Source organism: Amblyomma mixtum, chromosome 6 (assembly GCF_055824585.1).
Source record: "Amblyomma mixtum isolate Tamu chromosome 6, ASM5582458v1, whole genome shotgun sequence".
In the NCBI taxonomy this organism is placed as follows: Eukaryota; Metazoa; Arthropoda; class Arachnida; order Ixodida; family Ixodidae; genus Amblyomma; species Amblyomma mixtum.
Genome location: NC_143017.1, coordinates 159,034,366 through 159,062,042, shown reverse-complemented (window position 1 = coordinate 159,062,042; position 27,677 = coordinate 159,034,366). Strand labels below are relative to the sequence as shown.

Below are 27,677 nucleotides of genomic sequence, written 5' to 3'. Positions count from 1 at the left end.
CCCCGTGCTTTATGTGCGCGCACAGGCATGCCCGCGCTTATTACACCGCCGTCGGATAGCCTGCACTCGTGGAGAGCCAGCAGCTGGCAAAAACCGCTGGCATTAATTTCGTCCGAGGCCAAACAACTGCTTCCACGGCCAAAACAATGTATGTACGTGCGTACATGCACATGTGCGTACACGCCGCGGTGTCCTTCTCGGCCTCACATATACGTAGCCCGTGAAGTGGGCGGAGACGGGAGTCGCTCCGTAGTTATCCAATTACAGCAGCGGGCAGCGTTATGAGCGGGACTGTGCGACCTGAAATCTCTTGCGCGTGGTCTTGAGGCTCATCAGTCGGCGAGCGTGTGTACGCGAATTATGGGAACACGTGCGTCTAACCCGGCGTGTACATCGCTTCACGACCTCTGTCGCACATCCATTAAGCCTTCCCAAATGATTGCAACACCACTGTAAAGGCTACTCCAAAACTGCCTCCGGTGTAGTTTACGAGGGTATAGACCATCGGGCATATTGGTTGTTCAACTCGGAAAGGCAATATGCCAACGAACAAGGCAGGGTGTTTATTCTATTCACTGCAAATTAATTAGAACACTTGCAAGCTTCCTCTTCTCTCTTCTTATAACCTCCCTCTTTGGCCGTCCCGTTGGCACCTGCCCATCTGTTCTAATACAATCGAACGTCGTCATAACGAAGTAGTGGATATAACAAAGGAATGACGTTTACCCTTGGAAGCTCGGTCAACACGGGCTATAACGGAGCTACGGCTATAACGAAGTAATCTGCAGGCCCCTTCAGCTTTGTTATAACTGTTCAACTTAGATCAGACATGATGCTGCAGCAAAACTTTTTTGCTAATTTAAGCTGCCGTGCCCACCGCACTAATTTGTTCAGAGGTCGACAGCGCTCTATGATCATCCTTGAGCGTCAGTCAACTAACTCGGCTTTACTCGAGAAATCTTACACAGGAATAAAACCACACTACAGTAACCCTCAAGTGAGTCGCCCTAAACCAGATCACTTGCTGTTGAGATTTGTCTGTGTGTCAGTTCAGAGGTTTTCGCATGTTTCGCGATAAGTCGTGAAAGTCAGCCCATTAACTCTGGTACACTAAGTGTCACAAACATCCTTTTTAAGTGTAAATATATATCATAACTCATTGCATTTCGTGTTTTTCAAAACTGCTACCTGATTCGACCGCATTCACCCAATCATTCCTAGTCTGCTGGCAATGATTATCGCTATTTCTATTCGTGGAAAATGGAGCGAGAAAAAAGAAACTTTACTGCGCGGCCCGGCTTGCGGACACTTTGGAGGAATAAGCGAACAGCGGGACTGGGAAACTTTACGATATTCGCGCTTCTGCACACGGAGTTAGCACGGGCGAAAACGAAACAAAAAACAAGTCTTGGTTCCCGACGGATTATGGCAAAATCAAGAGAACAATGGCAGCAAAATAAGCTCCAGATAGGCGAAACGGAAAACGGATGATCAAAGCCGGCACTCTCAGCTTCCGATTGCACACTGCAAGTATCACACACGAATGCGAGCGCAGACGCGCGCAAACGCACATAGGCAGGCATGTGGAAAACAGGCGCTGCTCAACAAGACAGGCTTCCTCAAGACTCGCGCACACGAAAACAAACAAACAAACACACAAAAAAGACAAAGAAGAGCAAAATGCCCTTTAAGCGCGGCAACATACGCAACGGGAACAGGCCGCCGTACACTACCGAGTAAGCGCCCACCAGGTCTGCTACTATAAAGGGTGCCTTTACGGTGGGAACACCTCATAACCGACCTGGCGGAAGCATGTATGCGCACCGGTTTGGGCACCCAAGTTGCCGTGAGCTAATCTAATTCGCCTTCCGGCGCACAGCAGGCCGGGGGAAGGCGGGAAGAGGGGTGAGGAGGAAGCCTTGAAGAGCCTGGCGTCGAGCCGTGCAGGAAGCTCTTGTTTGCTGACGCCCGCGGAAAAGTGTGCCGCGAACGACGGTCCAGCGCGGCTCGCTAAACGCGGCACGGCGTCCGGGGGGAAGAAAAGGTGGCAGCCGAGCGGAAGGGCCCCGATTTTCTTTTTTTTTTTCTTCTTGCGAACCAGCACATAGCTACCAGGTAGAGGCTACTGGAACAGAGGGCGCGCAGGCGACGGCGCTTTCCTCAATTCGCACACACGCGATCCTCGTGACTGACTTCCGTGATAATAGGGATATCACTGTTGGCCCGAATGTTCGTAAAGGTGAGTCGGAAGGGCATCTATAGTTCACCCCTTACAAAAATTTCTACCCAGTTTTAATTAAATACTTATTGACTCTCGGCAATAAATTGTATTGTGGTTTAATTGAGAGCTTATAGACTTTTTTTGTCGAGTTTCAATTTAAAATTGGCCACCGTATTCCAATTGACTGTTTATTAACTTAACTCGATAGATCCAAATTGAGATTTTATTGACTGGCAATACATATTTAACTGACTGTTTATATACCTGCAGTTCACATTTAATTGCATGTCAATTAACACTGAATTCATATTAAGTTAACATTTAATTGCCAGTTTATTATGAACTCTTTTGTGGTTTAATTGACAGTTTATAGACTTTTTTGTGTTGAGTTTCAATTTAAAATTGGCCACCGTATTCCAATTGGCAGTTTATTAATTTAACTCAATAGATCTAAATAGAGATTTTATTGACTGGCAATACATATTTAACTGACTGTTTATAAACCTGCAGTTCACATTTAATTGCCAGTTTATTACTTGGCATTTTTATTTAATTGACCTGCAGTTCACATTTAACTGACTGTTTATTAAAAGATCTAAATACATCCAGTCGAAAGTTTACTGGTTGTTTATTACTTTGCCACAGTGTTCCGAGCTACATAGTGCATCCGCTATGTGCGTGTGGTGATCTCAAAATCACAACACTGCGATACACTCGCACAAAAGAAAATTGGCGAATTACCCTTCCTGGTGTTTCGAGACCAGATTTTCAGAAATGAGTTCTGTGACATGGCATAGTGTGTTCTCATCTGGTGTGACTCAGCCGGCTGATACCAGCTCTGGTGTGCTTTGGTTTACTGTTTCCTGGTGCGGTTGGTGTAGCATTCCGGGATGATGATGTCAAAGGAAGGGTGAACCATCCAGAAACAAATTTGTTACCTAACATGTCTTCATAGTGATGCTCAATGTTTGGACATACTATCGTGAGCAAAATTAAGAAACCAATGCAAGTGCATGCTGAAACGTGCCATATTGCATATGGGCATCGGTCTCGACAACAGGATTGCTTCGTCAGGCGGCACCCACATGCAGTTTGGTAAAATTCGGCAAGAACTCACAGGGGTCTCTCAAATTTGAGCACGGTAGTATGTACGTAGCAGCATGCAAATAAGTATTACATGATTCATGTTCTTGAGAAGCACGAAGAGCAAGTATGTATTGAAAGAACAAAAAAAAAATGCTCACATTTGCCTAAGAGCAACCTTAGCTTTATTAGTAGACAAAAGCAGCGAATGAGTCGCACTGGAGGCCCCTCGCGTCATAGCGTGCATCTTTTCCGAGAAAGTCGAATATCTTTCATTGCCTTGATGGCAGCTTGAATCCATTTGTGTGTAGCGACAGTGCCTGAAGATTAAGGGAGAAAAATTATATTTATTATGATATACACTGCTACAATGATCCCATTGCAAAGACAACTAGCAAATGCTGCTATTTGCATTAAAGGAGGATGGCTAATGTGACAGCACCCATGAATGCCAACACTGAATCAGATCTCTTAGGCCTCAACACTTTTAAAATACCGAGCTTCACTGCACATGGCTGCCAAATACCAACAGCCTTATTTCTAAAGCATGACAGCTGAGCATTCATGAAAATTTGTTAACTCCTGGCTAGTTTTTCTGCTCATGCACTGCCCCATTGGTCTCAGAACCTCGCCATTTAAGCTATTTATACTGTCCCTCACATGAGCTACAAACTATGCCCATCAATTAACCTCTTCTACACAAACCTTCACATGATGACATACCTACAGTGAATTGGTCACTAGCTTCCATCCCATACATTTGTTATTACCCTTTGTTTTGTGCTTCCTAATAAACCACTAACAAATCCTGAGTTGCAATTCTCGAATACACTGACGGAGTGAATATATACTTCTGTGCTAAATCCAGCTAAAACCAGTAATCACTTGTGAGTGCATCCATTTTCACTTGCGTGAGTGTCTTCTGTAGAGCCTTTTCCTTGCCTTCCAATATCCTTCTCCTGAGCAGCTGCCAATGAAGCTGCGCTGTACCACTGCTTCTCTTCACCACACAGTTGTGGTGGCCCGCTTCAGAAATACTGCATCCTTCTGGATTCCGTCCAGAGTTTGTACACAGCCTTTTCAATCTCGAAGCAATAAATGAATGCACCTGCAGGAAACAGAACACAGGAATAAAATTTCTATGCTATAGTCACAGCAAGGAATGAGGCGTTAATTGCGGGTTTAACGTCAAAGCGACTCAGGCTTTGAGGAACACCGCAGTGAAGGGCTCCAGAAATTTTGGCCACCTCGGGTTCTTTAATGTGCACATACATCGCAGAGTACACGGGCCTCTAGATTTTGCCTCCATCGACATTACACCGGCGCGGCCAAGATCGAATTGCATTTGTTGATTGCATAGTGTCATATGGTAATATGCTTTCATGCCTGTTGAAGCATGCAAGTCAGAAATCATGTAGTTGTTCAAAATAAACACAAAACTTACACCCTCACAATGATGGTGTCATGCAATAGTAGTAGGTTCCGATGTAAGAAAGAAGTGAAAACGGTAATTGTGTACTTTGCCTTTTTATAACGTTAACTGCACAAATCATTTAGGAAAATGATTTCATGCTGATGAAAATCACAGATTAGTGTGTGTAATAGCAAATATTCAAAAATAAAAATAGTATGCAACAGTAGGAGCACTGCCTGTATATCACACAAGAGGCTGGGCTTGCTAAGAGCAATTCTGTAATTCCAGCTTTTCCACATGCCCTTGACACAACACTGAAATGTGCAATACCTAAAAAATTTAAATGTGATAAAGAAGGAAGTGTAACACACACTGACGACTCACTAGTAGACAGAGGAAGTAGAAATAGTAATGCAATAACCAGCACTAAAACGCACTAGCCTTCATAACAAAACATGATGCAATTAGTCACATCCAGATGCAGAGCCATGCCAGACAAGCCAGTTTCTTAGAATGGCAAAAGCACCACTACTCTAGTATTTCCAAAAAGGTGCGCATGTTACAAGCCAAGTGCTTCTTTATTGCTATGCTATTTTTCACTATGACCATTGCTGCTAAGTGCATGAGAAAAAGAGGGTAACATTTCGCATTTTACCTCTTTGTTGTTTGGTTTGCTTTTCTTTGTACTTGGCTCCTTTCTATTTCTGAGTATATACAGTGCAACCCATATAATGTGGAAAACTGATAATATAAACAGTTGTTAGTGCAGCATGCATTCATGTCTTATATCCTATTCTTTTCGAGTTGTTTAGCCATGCCATCAGGTAGCAAGCCAAAAATCTGAGTCAACCAGGTCGCTACAATCTCCTAGACAAATATATGTGAATTAGAGCAAGTATACTCACCGAAATGGCAAAAATCTTAAGGTTTACAGTTAAATTACTATTAATGCCTTTCATATTTTGCTCCTCAAGTGAAATCAGATGCCTTCGCTGGAAAGGTCTCTGAGGATCAATAACTTTGTGTGGGCTAGTCGGTTAAGCATCGTTGTAAGAGGCAGCGCAAAAGAAACCAGGATGAAAGGGAAGACACATATACCACAGGACGAGCGCTGAACTACCAACTGGTAGTTGGACGAGTGCTGAACTACCAGTTGGTACTTCAGCGCTCGTCCTTTGGTATACGTGTCTTCCCTTTCATCCTGGTTTCTTTTGCGCAGCCTCTTACAATGGGTCTCTGAGGAGTGTCATGTGACACTGCCGTTACAGTAGAAGAATGAAAGTTATCCTACGGCTACAACTGTTTAGGAGGAGTGCTATGTGACACAGGTATTACAGTAGAAGGATAACAAGGCTGTCCTCCTGCTGTAATATCGCCTTAAAATGCTGCTCTGTAGCCCGCCACTTCAAATCCAGAATCAAAGTTGCAGTATTGGATGACGCCTTATTGAGAAGAAACACACATATACTATTTCAAAGGCAAATGCCAACATATGCCGTCAACACTGGTTCAAAGCACACTGGTGCAACACACTGATCTCAACACAGAGTTCTAGAAAAACGCACTTTAGAAAACTCAGTACTTACATGTGTTCTGCAATACACGTTGAATGGACACAGACAAGGAAGACAGCCCCACAGTTGGACAGCGGAGACATCCTTTTCAGTGACAGCTCTTTTCAGACCTCTTCACCATTGGACAGCAGGCACTTCACCTGCATAACATCATAATTTGAATTTCACCTGTGCAATCTATGGAAGATGACGTACCTACAATGACTGTGTTAATGGGTAAGAATTCGTACAGCCAGTTTCACACAAACACAAAGCAAAGTTTAAACAGACAAAAGTTACCTTGCTCACACTTGAATCCACAATAAGCTCTGCACTGTTTAGGGTTCTTCAGAAATAATTAATCTGAAAGGGCTGTTAGAAAAGGCTGCAAAGTGCTCGAGCCTATTTTTGGACTGGTTATTCTTCAACATTTAACAATGATTTTTCTTCACGGTCGCCTGCCACTAAAAGCACTTTACGGCTACACTAATGATCGAACAGGCAGTTTTCTCATTGGGGAAGCCGCATCACTCCTCTATTTACGCGAATACGCGTTCATACAGCCTGTTACTGGATGTGGCTTTTTGAGCTTGTAAGACACCACTGCAAGGCGATTGCACCGACAGTTCAGCCTTGGAGGACGACGTATTCAGTCTGCCTTTGACTCCAACGCGATTAACCGCCCGCCACAGTGGCCAGTAGCGCGTATCGCTTGGTTTGGTTTGGTTTATTGGGGTTTAACGTCCCGAACTAGAAGGGACGCCGTAGTGAAGGGCTCCGGAAATTTCGACCACCTGGGGTCTTTAACGTGCCCTGACATCGCACAGTACACAGGCCTCTAGAATTCGCCTCCATCAAAATTCGGCCGCCGCGGCCGGTATCGAACCCGCGTCTATCGGGTCCGGCAGCCGAGCGCCGCAACCACTGAGCCACCGCGGCGGGTCTGGTGCCGCACAGTCCGCTGCAGCGAACACGACTCGATGTCGTATCGAGCAGAGTATATCAAATGCCGAGCCCTGACGCGTACTCGCGTAGCGCAGTATGCAGCGCCAGAGACCGAATGACGCGCACTATGGGCCACCGAGGCGGGCAGCTATGGGTTAGCTGCGTCGAATGCAGAGCGAACACAGCATACCCCTACAGCTCGACAGCAGGTTTAATCGTCTCGCATAGGTGTGTTCAAAGCTTACGAAGCCACTTCAAGAAATTGTATCGACGCGTGTACGCGCAGCACATAATGCAACGCTAAACAGGTCAAGTTGCGTGCACTATCGTCAAACCGCTGCGAGCGGATAGCGACGAAAAACATGCGTGCAGGCAGCAGTGCACAACCACGTCGAACAATGATTTTAGCTTATTTTCACGGCGTTCGCGTCACTGTGAACACAGACAGGCCAGCTAGTTATTGTGACTCAATGTAGAGTGCATTTTGCCACCGCAGAAATAACCGTGCACAATGGCGGCAGCGCCTCATCTCTTCCGTTTCTTCTCGCCTTAGTGCTAGGTGGTTAATTTGCGTGGTGGCAAATTGCGCGCATTCCTGCGCATTATTACAGGTCTTACCTGAAAACGAAGACTCGACGCCTTCCAGTAACCGCTTTCTTCTTTTGTAAGGCGGTTCCGGTAGATAAAAGACGCAGCAGCTTCCATCGGTGAAGTCCAACGTGCTGTCATGACGAAAAGCCAGCAGGGTTCCCGGCGCGGTCGCTTTTTCACGAAGCACACGAAGGGCTGGAAATTGTACTGCCAGCGGTGCCAAAAGCTACGATCACAAGTCAAACCAAACACGAGTTTGAAGCAGCGATTTTGAAATAAATACAACACAAAACATGCCCCAACGAGCGAGCGGCGAGCACAAACGGCAGCACGCCGGAACGACCCACGTGGTCGCGTGGTGCCCGGATGTGTTCGTCTTGTCACATGACCTGCCAGCCTGCGCGCTCGATTTGAACGGCGTTAGCAAGTCCGCGGCGCGGGCGCAAGGTACATATGCTGTATATTGGTTTCTCAATAGGTGTGTTGAATACTGGTCTCACGAGGCATTTCAACAGCCTGTATGCTTATACTCTATGGTCCAATCAAGATGATGCCATTTTATTTCATGCGTTTGCCTCCTTTTTGTTGTAATAGTCTTTAGTTACCCTCGTGTACATACGTGTGAATGCTCCCTTTGTGAGCAAATGTGTACGGCCCCTTATAACCCACACCTGTAAAAATCCCCAATTGGATTGACATCTTCAATCGTAATAAATATCAGGTTTTTCAGGGAAGACTCGAAAATTTTCAAAAATAGGCTTTTTGGGGTAAAAATATGGCTTTTGCGGCACATTATTACCAGTATCGCTGGACACCGGGAAGCCGGTTAATTGTCTTAGGTAGTAAGCTGGTAAACTAATTTCTAACTTTTTAACTATCAGAGATAGGCAATTCGTTGCAATTAGAGATTTGTAGCCGGTCGTTAGTAGTAGCCATATCAGTTTTTAGAATTTCTAAAACGCGATTACACTCGCTGCTGTGGCTCGACAAAATTTGGCTGCATCGTCCGAAAATACATTCGGTTTCGAAAGCATGCAGGCAAAGCAAGCCCTCCAGTGCATGTAACTAGTCGAAAAAGCCAAATTTTGTCAAGCCGCAGCCCCAAGGGTAATCGCGTTTTCCAAATTCTAAAATCTGATATGGCTATTACGACCAGCTACAAATCTCTGATTGCAACTAGGCGCCTAACTCTACTGATTAAAAAGTTATTTATTAAAAATTAGTAAACCAGCTTACTGAAGACAATTTACCGGCTTTCTGTTGTCCGCCAACACTGGTGATAGCACAAACCATATTTTTACCCCAAAAAGCCTATTTTTGAAAATTTTTGAAGGTTATTGCTGAAACGCCCGGTATTCAGGTAATGCTGCCTCCGCACCATTATGCTGTCACAGTTATGAATCAGTAACTCAAGTGAGCTCTCCCTTACATTGTGCAATTTAATTCCAACCTAAGGATAGTTTCATACCACATTTCTCACTTGGTACCAAAAAAGAATACTGTGTTCAGTTGTACGTTAAATTTTACACTGCGAAGCGATCGACCTCATGAGCAGTGTTTTTCCGAGTCACAACCTACAACCAACTTCAACATCATGACCTCTCCCATAGCAGATATAATATGAATAAAGGCTGTTCAGCTGAAATGGGAATCGTTTGAGCTGTTGTTGCGGTTGGTTCTAAAATTTGTGAGAAATCTGTTGTAAATTTAATTTTTGTTGCTAAAGTTTTAATTCACTTGTAGTCAATTAAATTTATATTGGGTCATATCAGTCAATAACATATTGACTTTTTAATGAGTCGTGAGAAATGGGCTGTAAATGGAATTTTTGTTGCTTGAGTTTTAATTCACTTGAAGTCAATTAAATTTATATTGGGTCATATCAGTCAAGAACTTATTGACTTTTTAATGACATAGTGAGAAATCGATGTAAACTGATTTTTTGTTGCTTGAGTTTTAATTCACTTGTGGTTAATTAAATTTATATTGGGTCATATAAGTCAAGAACTTATTGACTTTTTAATGACATAGTGAGAAATCGATGTAAATTGATTTTTTGTTGCTTGAGTTTTAATTCACTTGTAGTCAATTAAATTTATATTGGGCCATACCAGTCAAGAACATATTGACTTTTTATAGACCAAAGTCATTAGGATTTGAGTATTAATAGACTTTTTATTGACTCAATAAATACTCTATAAACAGTTAATTGCATCTCAATGTTCATTTTTGTAAGGGACAATCCCGCACGAAGCCTCGGAAAAGCGCTGAGCAGCAAGAACTTGAAAATGGGAACTCATACGCTAAATCTGGGTAAATATATTTTAAGTGAGCACGCCGAACATCGCATGACCCTGCGTCTTTTTAGGTTGGCGCTGATAGACGTTTAGCTCATTTAACACGCACAAAAAACACGTACGGTGTTATGCGTATGAAGAAGGGGTGCTACGAGACATTTATTAATTATACTGAGTGGATTATCGTTTATACGTTCGACTATATAATATGCACGGAAAATTCAAGAACGGATAGTATAACGAATGCATCTCCTAAGCCGAAACCTTTTTTTTTTAATCTGAACTGTGCTCATTTATGAAAAGAAACGCATCCTGAAAGTGCGACTGCTACGATAGGAGCGTTACAACGTCATTGATATAGAAAGTAGTCGTAATATTTAAAACTATAAAAGGACTACGGTCGACGGCATTTCAAATCTCACATTTCTGAATAAAAAAAGACAAACCAAAATCACACCTGTGATGTGGATTAAACCTGATTTATGGACGAATTGATTCACTCATTCGTTCATTGATTGATTGATTGATTGATTGATTGATTGATTGATTGATTGATTGATTGATTGATTGATTTGTATTCAACTACACCTCTTAGGAAAGGCCCGGAGAGCCAACTGTTTCGCAATTAAAGCACCGGCGGACGTCAGCCGCCCTATTATCCGCGAAACTTTCGAAACAAGGTGATCTGGTCCGGCACTCCCGAAATTACCTTCAACCCTACCGTGACAGAGCACAGCCCTGAAAAGAGCGTCAACGAAGCCGTACGAGAAGGGTGCTGCCGTCGGTTCCCGTTTCCTTCTATTTCATTTATCCTTTCTTTTATTTTTGTGTTGCTGTTGGCAGTGCTCCCTGTCCTTCCTTTCACCTAGCCGATTCCCCAAGAGAGGAGGAGATGGGGCACAAGCAAGCGCATCCGGGCTTCCTATCCCCGCTCGGGCACCGTTTCCACAGAGAGCCTCTCCGCCTAATTATCATTCATACCTCGGGTTAATTTCGCAAATTAATGCCAGCAACGACGAGCCAGGTCCTCCCGCGGGGAAGCAGGCGCAACCTGCCGAGTCGAAATCCATTTAGCTTCATTACTTTATTAGCTCCGATTCACCGACGCCCGCCGTCAACCGGTTTCCCTCTTCGACCATTTTCTTACTTTATTTTGTTTCCCCGCGGCCGCATCGACACGCAGGGCGTACTCGCCAGCAGCACAGCGTCAGGCGATATTCGCGCAGTCACAAGCCTTCATGTACACACTCGTAAAGAGAGAGAGAGAGAGAGAGAAAGTAATCGAACGAAAACGGCAGATGAAAGGCAAATCAAAGCCACCGCGCACCATGCACGCGAAGCCAGCGTAACGCATACCTCTCCACCGTTTCCCCCCCGACTCCGAGCGCACGTTATGACGAGAGCGTAGCGGCGGGCGCTGTACAGAATATTAAGCAAAAGCATAAAATGAAAGGGAGAATGTGGAGTGCAATGCACGGAAGCTGCTGCGCCCGTGCTTCGCGAGCAAGCCACCACACTTCATTTCCTCGCTTCTCTTTCGTTTTCCCAGGTTCTTCCCACTCACCACTGCCGCCTTTCGAGCGGCGTTCGATTGCTGCTCAAACTGGCTGCCGCCGAATGCATCTACACCGTATACGTTCTGTGGCGCCGCTGTTCCTCCTGCCTGCTTTTTCGCGTCCGCCAGTGGCGATCGGCTTCGGCATAGGAAGTGCGTTTTCAGTTCTCCGTCCTTTTTTTTTTTCTTGCTTATGCTAGGCAAGCTGCTTCTCTCTCATACAGAATCCACGGCTCGAACTCCGCCAGAGGTGGGGAGTCGGTTAGTTAGGTGCGGGGAGATCGTTTGTATCTGGATTCACTCGTGATTTTACGACTGCTTTGCCCGCTTGCTGCCGCTGTCAGGGCAGAACCGAAGGCTCGGCTGCTGCCCTGCATTGCATACATAAGGATGCTTCTCATTTTCACTCCAGGTTGATGACATACTCTCCGCGTCTCTACTTGTTGAACTACTATATCCTTTCGCATTTTTCTTTCTTCTTTCACTGTGACTCCTTCCTTGATTCCTTCATTCCCCATCGCGGGCACAAACAGAAATACACATGTACGCACTCCAGATCTCATGTGAGTGTGAGGCGGGTTTGTTTTATTCCCCACACGGCTGCGCTGCATGCATGCAAGCTCGTTTCCGGGAGCCTCGATCGTCATTTATTTCCGCCTCGCGTTCCTGCGCAGGTTCGTTTTCGCGAAATTATACGAGCAGGAAAAAAGGGAACCACACGGAAGAAACGTGCGAAACGAAAGCGTTCGCTTCCTCGCCCGTTAAGCTAACGGACACCTTCGCGGTTGAGCGTCGTTAGTACACGCATGCACGCGCTAGCCCGCGCGAGCCCTTTTTTTCACCTCGTTCAGAGAGGTGGAGAGGAGGGGCTGGAACAGGCGCGCGCGCTATCGCACGCACCATTCTTTACGCCCAGAGCGCGCAAGCGTGCCAGCTCCTGGCAGCCGAGGGCCATCCATCCGTCGTCGCCTTCTTTATTTCAAAGAGGGAGGAAAGGTTTCGGTATACGAGGGCCGAGGTAGCGTGCTGCTTCGTTTATTTGCATGGCTGGTCTCGAACCTAGGCGGCTCAACGTTACAGCTACATGGTCCGGCATATTTTCTTCGCCGCCCTGGCTGGCCCGGTATACTCCGCCGTTTCTGCTATTGCTGCTGCTGCTTGGGTTTCGCGAAACTGATAGGCGAGGTTCGCTGCGGAAACGTCGCTCCAGTCTTGCTTGCTTCCTTGCTTGCTGTAGCTGGTTGGCTGGCTGGCTCTGCTGCATACGTGCGTCTGTATGTCTGTGTGTGTTTGTGAGGTTCGAGGCTCCTCTTTTATGGCGTGCAAACGAGCTGCTCCGGTACGCGGGCGCCCCTTGTTTTGCTTGATACTAGCACCGCCGGTGTCGACGTTGGCGGAACGCATTAGTCATTTCGAGGATGCTCGTTGCAAATAAGCTACGAAACGGGAATAACAGAGAGGAGAGAGGGAAAGGAGTGGCGAGGGAAATGAAAGAAAGGGCGTCCGCATTTCCCTCGACGCCTTCAGTTCCTTTCGCGCCCTGCCGGATAGCCGGTTGTAATAATGGAGAAAGAAGCTTTCACGAGAAGACGGGCGTAGAGTATGCGTGGCCAGTGCAAAGAGAGTCTGAAGCTGTCGATTAATGTGTAATCTGTGAGCGACTTACGATAGGCATTTGCACCAACATTTGCGCCCCTCATCTTTCCTCAATCTAATTAGGTTCCCCAGTGTTGGGAGTGTCTTTCCAGTTGAAACTATGGACGATCACTCTGCGACTACCTCCACGAAAGTGGTTGTAATTAGCTCCTTCTTTTAGCTTCATACCTCCTGCATCCCATTCCCCCTTTCTGAACTTATGCCTCATGGCACACTTCTCGAATAAAAAAAAATGTAGACAATGTCATGATGACCTGGTGTGTCTGAAAGAACGGATAAGTTTGCACGAGTTGGACTCGGGCGTTTTTTGTTTCTTGTTCAAGGTCAAAGAAAACTATAACACACATATACGCACGATCGCGAACAGATGGAATGACCTAGAAATCAAAATGTGCAGCTGGTGAGTCATGATTTCTATATATATATATATATATATATATATATATATATATATATATATATATATATATATATATATATACACACTCTCCTAATCTTGGTTCCACATAGACTTCGTTACCTTAGTTCCACATGTTTTATGTGGAGCAAAGCACGTTTCATTTGCATGCACGCGTGCGTGTGCGCGTGTGCGCGTGTGCGTGCGTGCGTGCGTGCGTGCGTGCGCGTGTGTGCGTGTGCGTGTGTGTGTGTGTGTGTGTGTGTGTGTGTGTGTGTGTGTGTGTGTGTGTGTGTGTGTGTGTGTGTGTGTGTGTGTGTGTGTGTGTGTGGAACATGCGATTGTGCACAGTACTTCTCGCTTTTTTAAAGGAAAACTGCATGAGTTTTAGAAATAAACGAGCTTAAGAGGGTCGAATCTGTGAAACTTGCAGGTAAAGATTGCGAAGTGTTTTTGGGCTAGCACTTGAAATAGTGAAGTAATCGCCGATTAAAATCCGAACGTCCTTCAAGCTTCTCCGCAGCGCACAACGCCAAGGGGTGGGGGTGGGGGGCATGATGACGTCATCGAAGGTATCGGTACATTTCCAACGTACAAACACCTGCTTAGAAGGAAAAAGCCACGAAGGCAAACCCCACCGAGAGTCGTTTGACAGCGTCTAACGAGTCAGGGCAGGGTGCGGCTGACGACAGCGGTAATTTGAAATCATACCTTCCGTGACGTCGCGCTTAATTTCCCTGCACTCCTCCGACGCATTGAGGAGAAGCGAAGAATTCATTCGTCGATTACGTCATTATTTTAAATGATAGTGCAAAAACACTTGGCAAGCTTTACCTACAGCCTATACAGATGTGAATCTTTGAATATCGCGAAATTCTCAAAAAAGTTCTGCAGTCGCTCTTTAAGCCGATGTGATGTGGAACTCTTTGACTTTGCTGGAACAACCCGCCGGTGATTATTCCCTAGCTTCGGTTTCGTGGAACATGGTTCCAGTTAATGCACGACGCGTTGCAGGTAGCACTGTAGGTCCCAGCTTGAGAGAGGAAAGGCAGTGAGTACAGTGAGGGGATGTTTTATTTTTTCGCCGTTGGGCGCATGGCATCAGGGAGGCAATGGCCAGAAGGTCGGTTCACTTTCACTTCTCGGTGGGGTCAGGGTAATAATGCGCGTTTGCACTGTGTTATTTCTCACACATTCGAACCTTGTGGGAGAGCGGCGGCTTTGTTAGGCTAAAGATTGCTCCGTGCATATTCGCAGGTGGCGTGGTTCTCTCGCTTTCTATTAGCAACTTCTGAGAAACTACCGAGGTAACAAGAGTGACTTAAAAAAAAAAAGCGAAATCATTTTTCAAGAATTTGAGATTCTTCAATATATTCGAATGTATGAAGCTTTTAGCTAAATCATGCCAAGTTGTTTTGAGCTAGCATTCAAAATGATGACGCAATCACCGATTAAAACAGCGACGACATCTAGGCTTCTCCTCACTGCGCTGGAGATGTGCGGAAAAACTCGTAATGACGACATTGTTGCCGAAATTACAGACGTCCGCTGCCTTCGCCCACGAGCTGCCGTCAGTTTTACAACGCCGCCAAGCAATGCTTCGTGGGCTTTGCTTTTGGCGGCGTCGATTTTATTCCTTGAAATAACCGTTTCTTCGCTGGAAACGCCGCGCAGCCCTACGTGACGTCATCATTCCGGCCTGTGCCCAGTGATGGCAATGATGATTTGGGCAGGCTTCTCAAACGGAGGAGTCCGCTTATGCCGCTTCATTGCTAAGCGCAGCTGTTTAATAGGTTAAGAGCACATTTACCAGCAGTAAAAATGAACAGAGACCGACACTAAACGGAAGAAACAAAATCAGTGTTTTTTTTTTCTTTTTAGCTGAACAAGCACGTTACGGACCTGTTTCCACAGCCCCGATCGGAGGACTTTCATGAATCTTCTTGCATGCCTTACCGACGGAATACAAGGAGAAAATTATGCTTGAACTTGAGACAAGCCTGTGCTTGTGCTCGAAGGAAGCCGCTCTTCCTCGACTCTCGCCTCACCGGATCTGTGGAAACAGGTTCGTGCACAATACGTTCATTTAAAGAAAAAAATCATTAAAGAAAAGAAGGCTATACTAGAAGAACATAAATTTCAGGTATTCAAGCAGAAGATTAGCTGTAACTATAGCAAATTCAGATCTGCCGTCAATGCGAACAAATTTTTGTTATCGTGAATAATGTGCAGTGGGACCACACAGTCCGTTTCGCGTGCTTTGAAAAGTTTAAAAATACTTGGAACAGTTGTTTCTGGCTAATACAACATAAACTACGAGCACCACTCGTAGTCTTGAAGTGAATCTTTAACTTCAGAGCGGAAAAAAAAAATCGATCCTGACGGCGATGCTGCGGGTACTGAAGTCACTACTGCTATATGGAGCTGCGCGTATGAAGTAATCATCACAGAGCGCTGTACAAGAGCAAAAGAATACGCCAAACCAAGTGCACCCGTGAATTCCGAAGACAGGACACACAATGAAGACAACAATAATACCTTTGAGGAGTTAGCGACGCAGCCATTCAAAAAAAGGTGCTATTTGAAGAACGGTCGACGCGTTTGTCGGGCAAGTGATACAGCCCGCATGGTAACAACAGCGGCACAGCGAAGATCAAGAAAAGAAGCAGCCAGCTTCCTTTCTGCCCGCTGTGCCAAACCTTTCGGCGTCCCGATCTCCGGGTGCCGACGATGATGAGCTCTTAACAACTTCTGGCGGGCCGGAAAAACCCGCTGGCGGGAAAGCTGCGCGAAGACAAATATAGATCGCACGGGCGGCCGACGCACGTGCAGCTGCCGCTGCTTCCCACCGCGGATAGGCCGGCAGGCACCTAGACGCATAAACGTCACGTCCACCGGGCGGCGGCAACGGCGGCGACCCGAGAAAACGTGCCAAATTTTGCACCGCGCGCCACCCACAACGCCGCCGCCGCGAGCACCCCCGGCTCTGTTCCCTTCCCCGCACCTCCTCCCCTGGAGCTTCCTCCTTGGCGACCGCCGGGAGAAGCAGCGGCACAATAGACAGGAGCAGCGGCTTATTGCGCCGTCACCCCGGCGGGCGACGACGTCCTGGATAGACAGCGGCGCGCCGCCGCCGGCATCCAGGACGCCGCACAAGCGACTACCTTGTGCCCGAGGAGGATATATGCGCGTTTCCTTTTTAGTCGCGCTCGGCAAAACACCCTCCCACAGCGCATCACACGTTCGTTCGTCCCGCGCGGCCTGGGAGGGTGCAAGCGTTCGGAATGTCCGGTGCTCTCTCAGACGCGCGCACGGGGGCAAGCATTCGGCCGCGGATGTACCGGGAAACGCCGAGGAGAAGGAAAGGGGGGCAGGATGTTTTGCTTCGCGGTCGACGGTGAGAGAAGAGTCGGTGATGCACCGATGGTAGGAAGAACAAACCGCGCACGGCAGCAGACACAGAGGAGAACACGGGAGACGACGGACCCGGCTATACGCCTCCTCACCAACCCATCCCTCGAAACAAAGGAGAGAGGAAAAGAAACCCCGTACAACGGAGCGAGTCGCCAACGCCGGTAAGGGCAGCACGCAAGGAGGAGACGGTGCGCAAAGAGAGGAGAAAAACGGAAACTCGGATAGCTCCCTGGCAGCAACAGCAAACCGACAGACAGCGGCTCGCGGATACGCGCACACATACACACGCAGGAGCGCACAAACATAGAGAGCAACGCAACAACTCCCCACCAACCGCGCGCGCAAGTCTTCGTCGTCACCGTCGGTTGGCTACGCACAAAAGGCGGGCATTGTGGCTGCTCAGTTCCTCTCTATAGGCAGCCAGCGCTCACTCGGGCGGCTCTGTTTGCGCGGTCGGCAGGGCTCTGTTTGTTTAATTGTCGCCCGGAGCCGCGAGACACCTGCAGACCCCGGCCGTCGACGACGACTAAGCATCAGAGCCAGACACGTTGGCGGGGCAGCGCGAGCTCTTCACGGTGCTGCCGCGCCTGCTGTTCCGTGCCTGTTTCCCTTTCTCCCTCTTACACCCCTCCTCTCCCCCTTCGTTTTCCTACAGAACCACGCGAGGCGGCTGGAAAACGCCGGCGACCGTCGTCACTCCATTGTTTAGGAATTATCCCGCTCCACTTGTGGCGCGCTACCAGCGAAGCGGCGGACGCCTTTATATGAACCTCAAAAACCTGCAGTATATAGTTCTCAAACGCTGGCTTATTTACCTAGCATGTGACGGTCGGGGCCACGGTGGTCGGGGACGAGGAGGGCCAACAGCTCAAGCGCGATAATACGCGTCGAAAGAACTAAAAAAAGAGGGATGGAGTTAAAGGAGGAACGGTGAAACGTTCAAAGGGGTCGGTTGCTCGGTCGGTTCGTCGGCGGCTGGCGGTAAACAAGACCGTACATAATAGGACGGGATGAAACGCGCCGACGCGGAGGTAAATTGCCAACCCCAGGTGCTGCTCACTCTTCTATAGAATCAAACCCGCTAGCTTCTCCGTCCTCTCGCGTGGTGCGTGAACGGAACAAAGCTAGAATAGCGTGGAGTTCGAGACAATCTGTGCGGGCGGTGAAACATTTGCTTTTTACAAGTACTCTATTCCGGTGGTGCAAAGATCCACATGGCTCGAGAGAGGGTGCTTCGAAGGGGAATCTACTCCATTATTTCTGTCTGTTCGCAGTACATATAACCACCGGTCGCTAATCAGTTTTGATTTGCGATTATTCAGTTCTTTTCATCACTGAAGCCGAGTATTTCAATCGGGTTACGGGAGAACGAAAAATGCAGTTTTTTAAATCCAGTTTTATCAGCAACAAATGCGTCTTTGCGAGCAAACAAACATCAACACTGCCCATGAATCCAATCCGAGCGGCCGCGGTGGCTCAGTGGTTATGGTACGCCTCTGCTGACCCGAAAGACGCGGGTTCGATCACCGTCACGGCGGTTCCATTTTGATAGAGGCGAAATGCTAGAGGCCCGTGTCCTGTGCGATGTCAGTGCACGTTAAAGAACCCCAGATGGTCGAAATTTCCGGAGCCCTCCACTACGGCGTCCCTCATAGCCTGAGTCGCTTTGGGACGTTAAAACTCTCATAAACCAAACAAGAAACCATGCCAGCGATTTTTACCCAGAATTGAAATCGAACGGAGTTGTCTCACTGCCCTCCCGCCAAAGAGGCGCAAACACAGCGTGAATTTCTAAAGCTGCTCCTCATCGAGAGAGAATAAAATTAAGGAGAGAATAAAGCTGCTCCTCATCGAGAGAGAATAAAATTAAGGACAAGCAAAAGAATGGAAAGGATGTGGAAAGCAAACACGTAATGAAGACAGAACAATAACGCTTTATTTCCGTTCTTCTGCGCCCCCCAAGCAAGGACAGAGAGAGAGGGAGAGATGGGGGTATACCTCGCGGGCGCTGCTCGCATCTTGGAGAGCCGCCAGCCACGCCCGCCCACATCTTTAACCTGGCCCGCGTGGCAAAACTGTGCTAAACGCTCCCCTTCCTCCTTCCTCTCCGGTTCTTTGTTTCTTGTCTTTTCAGAATGTCGGCACCGTCCGTTTGTCTCTCTGTTCCCGGAGCGGAACGCGAAATTTAAAAATGTGCTGAAAGCGAAGCAAAGTTATATACATAAAAACATAAAACAAAGGCAAGAAAAGAAGAAGCCGGGTGGGCGCCTTTGTAATGCGCGCTGTAAGCGAATGTTTTCAGCGGCGGTGCTCGGGAGGAAAGCTTTCCGAGCTGCTCGGCGCGGGCGGATGACAGCCGGACCGTATTCTTGGAAGGTTTCTTTCAGTGCCCGCGCAGGTGCCTTTTGGCACGGCTACCGCGCTTCGCGTCGACCAGCTTCACGCGGAGTGGGAGGAATTTTAGACGGTCGTGTGTTTCTTGCTCCCCGGCTCACAAGAAATTTAGATGCAAAAAAAAAGGGGGGGGGGGGGGGGGGGCGGGGGGCATAAACGAGACACCCTGCAGTGCCCGCCACAGTGGCCTGGATTAGGAAGAACGGGGAGATTTTAGCGCTGCCTACGCGGACTGATAGCAACGAAGGTTTTTTTTTGTTTTTTGCAGAAAATAAACCAATAGGTGGTAAACGAGAGCACAGTGAGACGGAATATAGGCACTCTTCTCTCGCGGAGGTAACACAACGTGCGCAAAATATGGGCGGCATATTTGTAGGACGTAGGACGAATGTCGGCCGAATGTGGGTGAATGTAGGCCAAATATGGGCCGGATGTGGGCAGAATATGGGCACGAGGTGGGCAGGGTGCTCCGTGCACTGTGCTTCAGGGACTTTCTAACCTCAGGGTTAAAAGCGAATTACTAAAATTGAATTCAACGTGCTTTAATCACTTTATATTTTCGGTTCAAACCGAAAAGCCCGCTCCCTATCTTTAAGATATGGTAAACGCCCTCACAAACTAAACATAAACGAGGTACTGTCCCAGCTTCGCTATTCAGCTTCAGGCACCAGTTGCAGCTGCAGCCCCAACGCCCCTTAAAAAACAAGATATACCAAGTTGAAAGGAATGCAACCAAATTTTACGTAACGAAGGCTAGTGGTTGGCAGTCCTAGGCCCTTGGCGTGTATATGCGTACTCAGCGAACCGCGCTAGGCACACGGTAGTAGTGCACTGCACGGGCTCGGGCCAGCCCGAAAGCCCGGGCCCGGCCCGCGGGCCGGGCCGGGTCGGGACATGATTTACTTTGCCGGGCCTGGGCCGGGCCCGGGCCCGTATTTGCGGGCCCGGGCCGGGCTCGGGCTTAAAGCTGCGGGTCCGAGCCGGGCTTGGGTCCGTACAGAAACGGCTGGTGTCCGACTTTTCATTTACTATTGCAAAGTGAAGTACACAACTGCGGCATTGAAGCAGCGACACGGATGAGCTATGAGTTATAGTACGCGCTGAGAAAAAAACTAAGCTTTATTTATTGACTTATTCATTTCCTTATTTCCACGTCGCGGTGCAGTAAGCGTAAAATTCAACTGGCCTTAATTGGCCATTGATCGTTCGTCATCCCAAAACATACCTCTACACTATTAGAAATGCATTCGGGAACAACATATTAGTTTAGGACGCTTGTAGTCCTCAAGCACATACCGTGAAATACTCAAGCGTTTTAGCTTTTCGTTTCTGTAGAGAGGCGACCAGTTCGGCTATGAGCTCAACCTGTGAGATCGCGTTCACTAAAAAAATGTCATCTTACTGCTTGCTAGGCAGCTTTAATATACTTCGCGGGCGGCAGAATATAACTGATTACAATCATGGGGGAACGCAAAGTAGACTACTACGCGTGCATGCAGCACTTTTTGTTTAGCTCTCGGAACTTCCGACTTTATCTTTGCCCACCTACACCAAATCGCTCTCCAAAAGACGGGCCTGGCGAGCACTATTTTACTCTTCATCACTTCCTTCTGGGTTAAAAAGAACCAGCTTTCTGGAAGCCAAACTGCGGTTTCAGAACCTTTGTCAGCCAGTTCATTATTGGCATAGTAGCAGTCTACTTGCTCAAAGTGAGCAGTATACCTCAAGCGTTACTTTGAAACGGGCCGGGCCGGGCCCGGGCTGGGCTTCACTACGGGATTCACGGGCCGGGCCCGGGCTTGAAGTCGCGGGCCTGGGCCGGGCTCGGGCCTCAGGTCTCGGGCCCGGGCCGGGCTCGGGCCTCAGATTGAGGCCAGTGCAGTGCTCTACACGGTAGTACTGGGAGTGCCTGGGAATCGTACTTTCCTCAAGGAAAAATGCGAGTGGCCACGCGCGTCGCGAGCAGGCATCCAACGTGCGCGCCCAGCGGTCGCTATAATTAGCGTACGAGCGAGATTGCTTGTCGCCCGGTGCACGGGGGCAGCGGCAGCAGCAAGAAGAATGGCGGGAGAGAGAGAGAGAGAGAGTGAAGGGAGCAACCTTTCGTCCGGTCCTGCGCGTTGACGAGACAACACGCTTGTCTAGAGAGGAGGACGACGACTGCGTTTGTGTGTATGTAACGTGCGTGTGTTGACGCGCGTGCGTATACGTCAGCGCTACAGGCTCTTCTCCCCCGTCCGATTGCCCGCTTGCGTGCAACACGTATACGCTCGCGCTTGCGTGCCGAGCTTGGCCCGTGCTTGGCCCATGCTCCCCCCCACCCCCTCTCCCCCTCCTTCGAGAGCCACCATCCGTCACGGGGACCCCGGGCGTCCGTCGCGGGCGATTCCTGTATACGATGACAGAGGCGACCGCGCGACATGGCCTCGCTGCTTCCCCCCCCCCCCCCCCCCCTTCCCTTTTTCAGCACTGCTCGCGGTGTGTGGACGAATCAGTGGTGTCGCGTCTTCGGTCTTGAAAAATGAAATGTCACGCTTTGTTTTCTCCCCAAACACCGAAGAAGCCAAGAGCGCGGACCGCGTGGTGACACAACGCGGACTGTGTGAGGAAGAGGACGCCGGCTTGTGCCTCTACAGGGCTTCGACGCTCGAGCCCCGGGTCGGCTCGGGATGTAGCGAAAGAAGGCAGCTGGAATCGCGAGGTGAAAGAAGGGGAATAAGGAAAAGAGTGCGCACAGAAGCATTCTCGTTCTTAGGTATACGTGCATGAGAGGAGAAACTATATACGACACCAGCTGCGAATGCATCCTTTCACTGGACATCTGGCCCTGCCTTCCCTTACCTCTGCGAGGGAAAGGGAGCCTAAAATAGAACGTGCTGCGATCACCCCTCCTTTCAACCCGTTTGTGGGACACTGCTATTAGGCCAGTATGCACAGCACGGCAGTATAGCGCAGTTGGAGATTCGCCGAAGTGAGCGAAGGTCGAAGCCATTAATTGTCCCTCCGTGTCAGGGTAATTAGCAGAGAGCACTTGTCACTGTTCACTATAGTCGGAAAGTTGGCACCCGCTTAAAGGTCGGAAGGTTTCATTTCTCCCTATTGTTGCCAGCAACAGCTCCCATGGAAGTGCAAAGACGCTGATGGATTTCATTGCAAACTCACACCAACAAGGTCTATTCAAAGCATCCGCATTCTGGGTCAATTTTGCTACACTTGCTATGCAGGGCTCTATAGTGGTGATTACGTAATACAGAGAACCACGATAAAACGAAAAGGTGGGGAGGTGGGAATAATTTCGTAATGCACTTATAATTTTTGTACCGGGCGCTGTTTCCATCTTTTCATGGTTTGCCCTTTCTCGTCACTACGCTCTGCTGTGTTTCCCTGTTTGTTTATTTTTATACTATTTTAAAATTTCGATCAGCTTAACCAATGCTCGCGGCTGTTTCTTTTATGTTAATCCTATAGACAAACACGAAAATCCCGGTCACGGAGGTATCGATCCGAAGGAAACAAGAGGAAAAGGAAGGCAAGACACGCCTCCTTCGTAATTTGTTTTTGGCTTTACATAAAAGCCGGCGTGAAGTAATAATGAAAGATACAGAAGCCAAAAAAGAGCCGGCATCAACAAAAAGGAAAAAAAAAGAAAAGAAACTTGGCGCGCGCGCTCGTGAGCAACCGCGTATAAGTGAGCCCTCGAGCAACAACGCCGCGCTGAAGTCTCGGATCTCGGAGGATAAGGAAGTTTGGAGACATATATGCGCGCGGGAGAGCTCATTAATCATGCGAACGACGGTTTCTTCTTCCGCGCAGCATCCCAGGTGGGTTACGGTGTACAGCCCGCGCTGTCTCCCAAAGGCCAGACTTGCTTTCTCTACATATGCGCGGAAACAGGGCCGCTCGCTTTAGCGGCGTTCCTCCTCCTAATTGTTGTCCCTGCCTCTGGAGGTGAGCACGCTGCATGCATATTCTCTCCTCTTCGCCAAACGCCCCGGGACAAAAAATAAAAAAAAAACATATTCTCATCGCCGTACCGAGTGATTCATGTACCGGTGCCACGTACAATGCTATAAGAAGCGTAATGCTTGGATTCGTTAAACAAATAAGAAACGTGCAACTCGTGTTCTCGCCTCAGGAGAACATTTATGACAATATCTTTTCGATGTTCGATACAAGCGACGAATATCATGGAATACTGCCTTCGTTAATCCCAAACACGGATACTCGTCCACGCTTAGAGATTTCACCTTTCCACCGCAAGTTGCAGCTTTCTTATTCGGCTTTCAGTAACTTGAATCCTCTTCAAGAAAGCGCGTCGAAGACACCAGTAGTAAGTGCACAGTAAAAAATAAAATGGCATAAACAGGGCTCCAACTACGCAAACATTAGTACTGAAATACCTTTCCGCAATATGTTTATCATGAGGCTTTAATGAAACTATATGGACAAAGAGTCTACAACGGTTTCTCGAAAGCCGTATAGAAAAGGGAAGGAAACCGGTCTATGACGCACAAATCATGTTACCAAGCACCACTGCACCCAACAACTAACCTGCCAGCATCTCTCTGCACGCACCACGCATAACACACCTTCCCATCATGCCCGTGCAGTTTCGATGCGCTCCTCGCGTTCACCGATAAGCGCCCGAGTTCTTCGACCGCACAGCCCACCGGCGTCGAGAGTGGGCCTTCCCTCCCCCTTGCACCTCGCTGATCCCAGGAGTTCAAATTACATTGATACGCAGATTAGGGAGCTACCACCATCAATAATCGGCGCAGTCTTGTCACCTTCACCGTGGAAGCAGCCGCTGCATGTGTCAGCGGCACGATTCCTTCGCTCTCCCCCTCTGCTTTCATCTTTCATTCTAAGTTTTCACTCCTATGCGACCAGAAAGTACGCCATTCTTCATTGAAAAATTTATTGATTTTGTCTTCCAGTAAAATACATTTCAAACACCACGAGAGCATTGTGAGTCAGGTTGTTTGCTTAGCCTTTTCTTCTTTTATTACCTTCCCACCTCCTGACTTCAGGAAGGATTTTTATCAATTAAATTGTTTTTATTGGTTTCATTTGGCCCCTTTGTGCAGATCTCGTGTTGTTACACGGTAAATGTCGAGAGACAGTGAGCATCGAGAACATCGGCGTACTAGCCGACGCGATGTAATTTTCAGAATTCATATGCGCGGTCACTGCAAGGGCCGAGAAAGAGTTCGCTCAAGCCTGCACCGCGTTGCATTCGAGAAATCAGCAGTCAAAAGGCGCCGAGAAAACATTTTTCATTACCGAAACGACAACGACCGTCCCACGGAACGTCGATACGAGATAAAATTTTACAAAAAAAAAAGGAAGAGGTAAATCAAAGGTGTAATATATATAGGAACGAGATAAATGCAAAGTGAGCGCAGAACGCTCGGCGTTCTCCTGTCCTGACGCGCGTGCACACAGTTCCTTATCGGCGCCTGCCGGTCGCGCCGCCAGCGTCCCCTTTTTCCCAGGCTCCACGCCGGCAGCCCTTCGCTCCCGGTGAGGAAAGCCACCCCGTTTCTTTCCCCCTTTATTTTTTATTATTGCCCCCCTTTGCTTGCACGCGCGCACGACTGGCGTGCATAGAAATATGAAGTTTATAAATGGCCCTCCGCTCCCCAGCACGTGCAACGGTATATACCCCACGGGCGCGCGCTGCAACGGTGAACGAACGCGGGTGCAAAGGTGTCGCACGCGCTGAAGCTAGCCCGCGGAACGGGGTGGTGCCTGTGCACCCTACCTCATCACCCGGGGCGGAGGCATGAGAGAGAGAGAGGATTCCGGCGGCCCCCTACTCACCTCACCCGCTCCTCCTGGCTTGGGGCTTTGCGTTTACGGTTTTCATTACACGGCTGCTTACCGAACACTTTGGGTATACGTCACTTTCAGAGTTTATACTTGCGATACGTTCAGAGTAACCGGTTCTGTTGCTCCTTTTTTGTGTATCGCATTTTTTATAGGATATGAAGGCCTGAGAGAGGTGAAGTGAGCGTAGAAGCAGGAAAGTGGAACGTCAGCCAGGTCCCCACCCGTAAGCTGTCGTCTCTTATAAATGTATTTCACGACGTAGTATCAGCTGTTGCTGCATACGTGGCAGTGACTATAAGCTCGAAATAGTGAATCCGCGTTAAAAAACACTTTAAGCGAATTGATGCTTCGCGCATCAGCCTACAGCAGAAGGGCAAGAGCCAATTTATCTGCTCACTGCAAAAGGGGCACAGGCATTTTATTTTGTGAACAAATAATTATGCAACACCAACGATAGAGGGTTAAGGGGCTTCTGAACGTCGCCTCCTAACTTTATGTATTTTGTTCCTTTATTAAAACTAGTTATTGCTGCTTCCGGTAAGGTCGCTGCAATAACTACTGAAATCTCAGGCTCCGAATCCATCCACACAAAGCACCCCGCGCAGCTTTTCCCCATTTTGGCGCCGAATGATTTCCTTCGCTGCCTCATCGATGACAATTGCTAATTACTAGTCGCACTTGTCCACCCGAGAGCAAAGCAAGTTCCTACTGAAGACCTCAGAAGATTAAGCGGCCCAATCATTGACGTCAAGCTGCCCGATCTCGTCAATGGAAGTCCCTGAAATAATTTAGGCCACCGAAATTTCTTTAGCGTGCACCAGAATTTCACCACCTGGACTTCGTCGTATTTCGCCTCAACCCAAACGCTGTTGCCGCAGCCAGCCAGGTAGGTATACGAGATAAAGCTGAACGACATTTTCATCAAACTTGGTGAAGGGCATTCATAAAAGTAAGAGAATCCGCTTATTAGCAGCGCCTACAGAACCCCATCTGCGGAGCACCGACGTACCGACAAGCTTCGACAAAGAAGCATGGCTGCTCACACTAAGCGACCTGACATACCCGGTATTCCGAACAACACCCTGGAACATGACGGGTTAAGCACGGCCGCTTACAGTAAACCGCGCACAAAGAATCTCACCGCTCTCGCATATACTCCCCTTGCCCACCCCGCTCGCTTTCCGCCTCGCCGCGCCACCTCATCGTTATGTCAACCCGCGGCGGGTTACGTGCGGTGGGCCCCAGGGCGGGCAGGTGCACAGACAAACGCACGCAACGGCGGCAGCAACGCAAGGGGGGGGGGGGGGGGGGGGGGCGTAAAACGAGCTTCCCTGTCACCGGGGTCAAAGGATTGATGACTGCTCCCCGCGTGTGTTGTTGCCTTTTCACTCGCCTGCGCCACCATTCGACGCCGCAGCCAGCGCCTGCAGGCGACGAGGGAGGTAGATTTCGCCTCACGCCGTCCTAGCCATGCCGTGAAGCTATTTATGACGCCGAAGGGGCGGATATCGGTATGAAATTCTTGATTTCGCTCCGGTGAGGGGAAAAAAAAAGAGCGCGCGTAAATAAAAAAAGGGAGAGAACTCTAATAAATCGAATCTCATCCGATACTAAGTATAATGTGGCGTCAGTAGGCGTAAAGAGCGCCCGGATCGCTATAGGTTATGGATTTCGCGCAGGCGCATTTATTACGGAGTAGGCATCGCTTTCACACCTTCGGGCAAGTCATTGAGCGAAATAAAATCGCCAAACTTTCCCTCAACACATGACAAAACGTGAGAGCAACAGCACCAAGATATCCCACACACAGGTATCACTGGGAGACGGAGATGAATGGCAGAAATGCATCAAGCAGCGGTCACATCGTTAGAAGCAGAGCCGGAATATACGGCTCTGGTTAGAAGATGTTTCAATGGAGGAGAATGAAATCATTGCAGATGTAGTGCGTGTGTTAGATGCTGAACGCGGCAGTACTTTCCGTACGCATATGCCCCAGATATCATCACAAAGATTCTTTTTGTGCAACTGATTTCATTTTCATTCATGTACTCCGTCCTGCCTGGTCTGCCCTAGAGCAGACGGCTGTATTCAAATAAAATACACAAAAAAAATACTCAGTCCAAGGAATAAACACATTCATGTAAGAAAATCATATGATCTAGAGTATATTCAGCAACGAGAGAGAGAGAGCTTTTTAATGAAAAACAGAAGATTCTAGCCGACGTGAATATTCGCTGACATGCCACTCTGCGCACAGGAGGGAATGTGTACAGCGAGTTTCCATATTTACCAATCGAAAATACATTGAGGAAGTGTGGCCCGCAG

General features: G+C 48.2%; 1 protein-coding gene and 1 long non-coding RNA gene across 3 annotated transcripts in view; both read right to left on the bottom strand.

Annotated features, from left to right (window-relative positions):
• zfh1 (Zn finger homeodomain 1) overlaps positions 1-27,677 on the bottom strand; it is a 702,801-nt gene that overhangs the window by 382,972 nt on the left and 292,152 nt on the right. The window lies entirely within an intron of this gene.
• Positions 3,467-8,173, bottom strand: LOC149340966 (uncharacterized). Its single transcript, XR_016283682.1, has 3 exons — positions 7,835-8,173; positions 6,305-6,432; positions 3,467-4,412 (listed from the first exon to the last, which is right to left on the bottom strand). It is a non-coding gene; the product is annotated as an uncharacterized LOC149340966 (long non-coding RNA).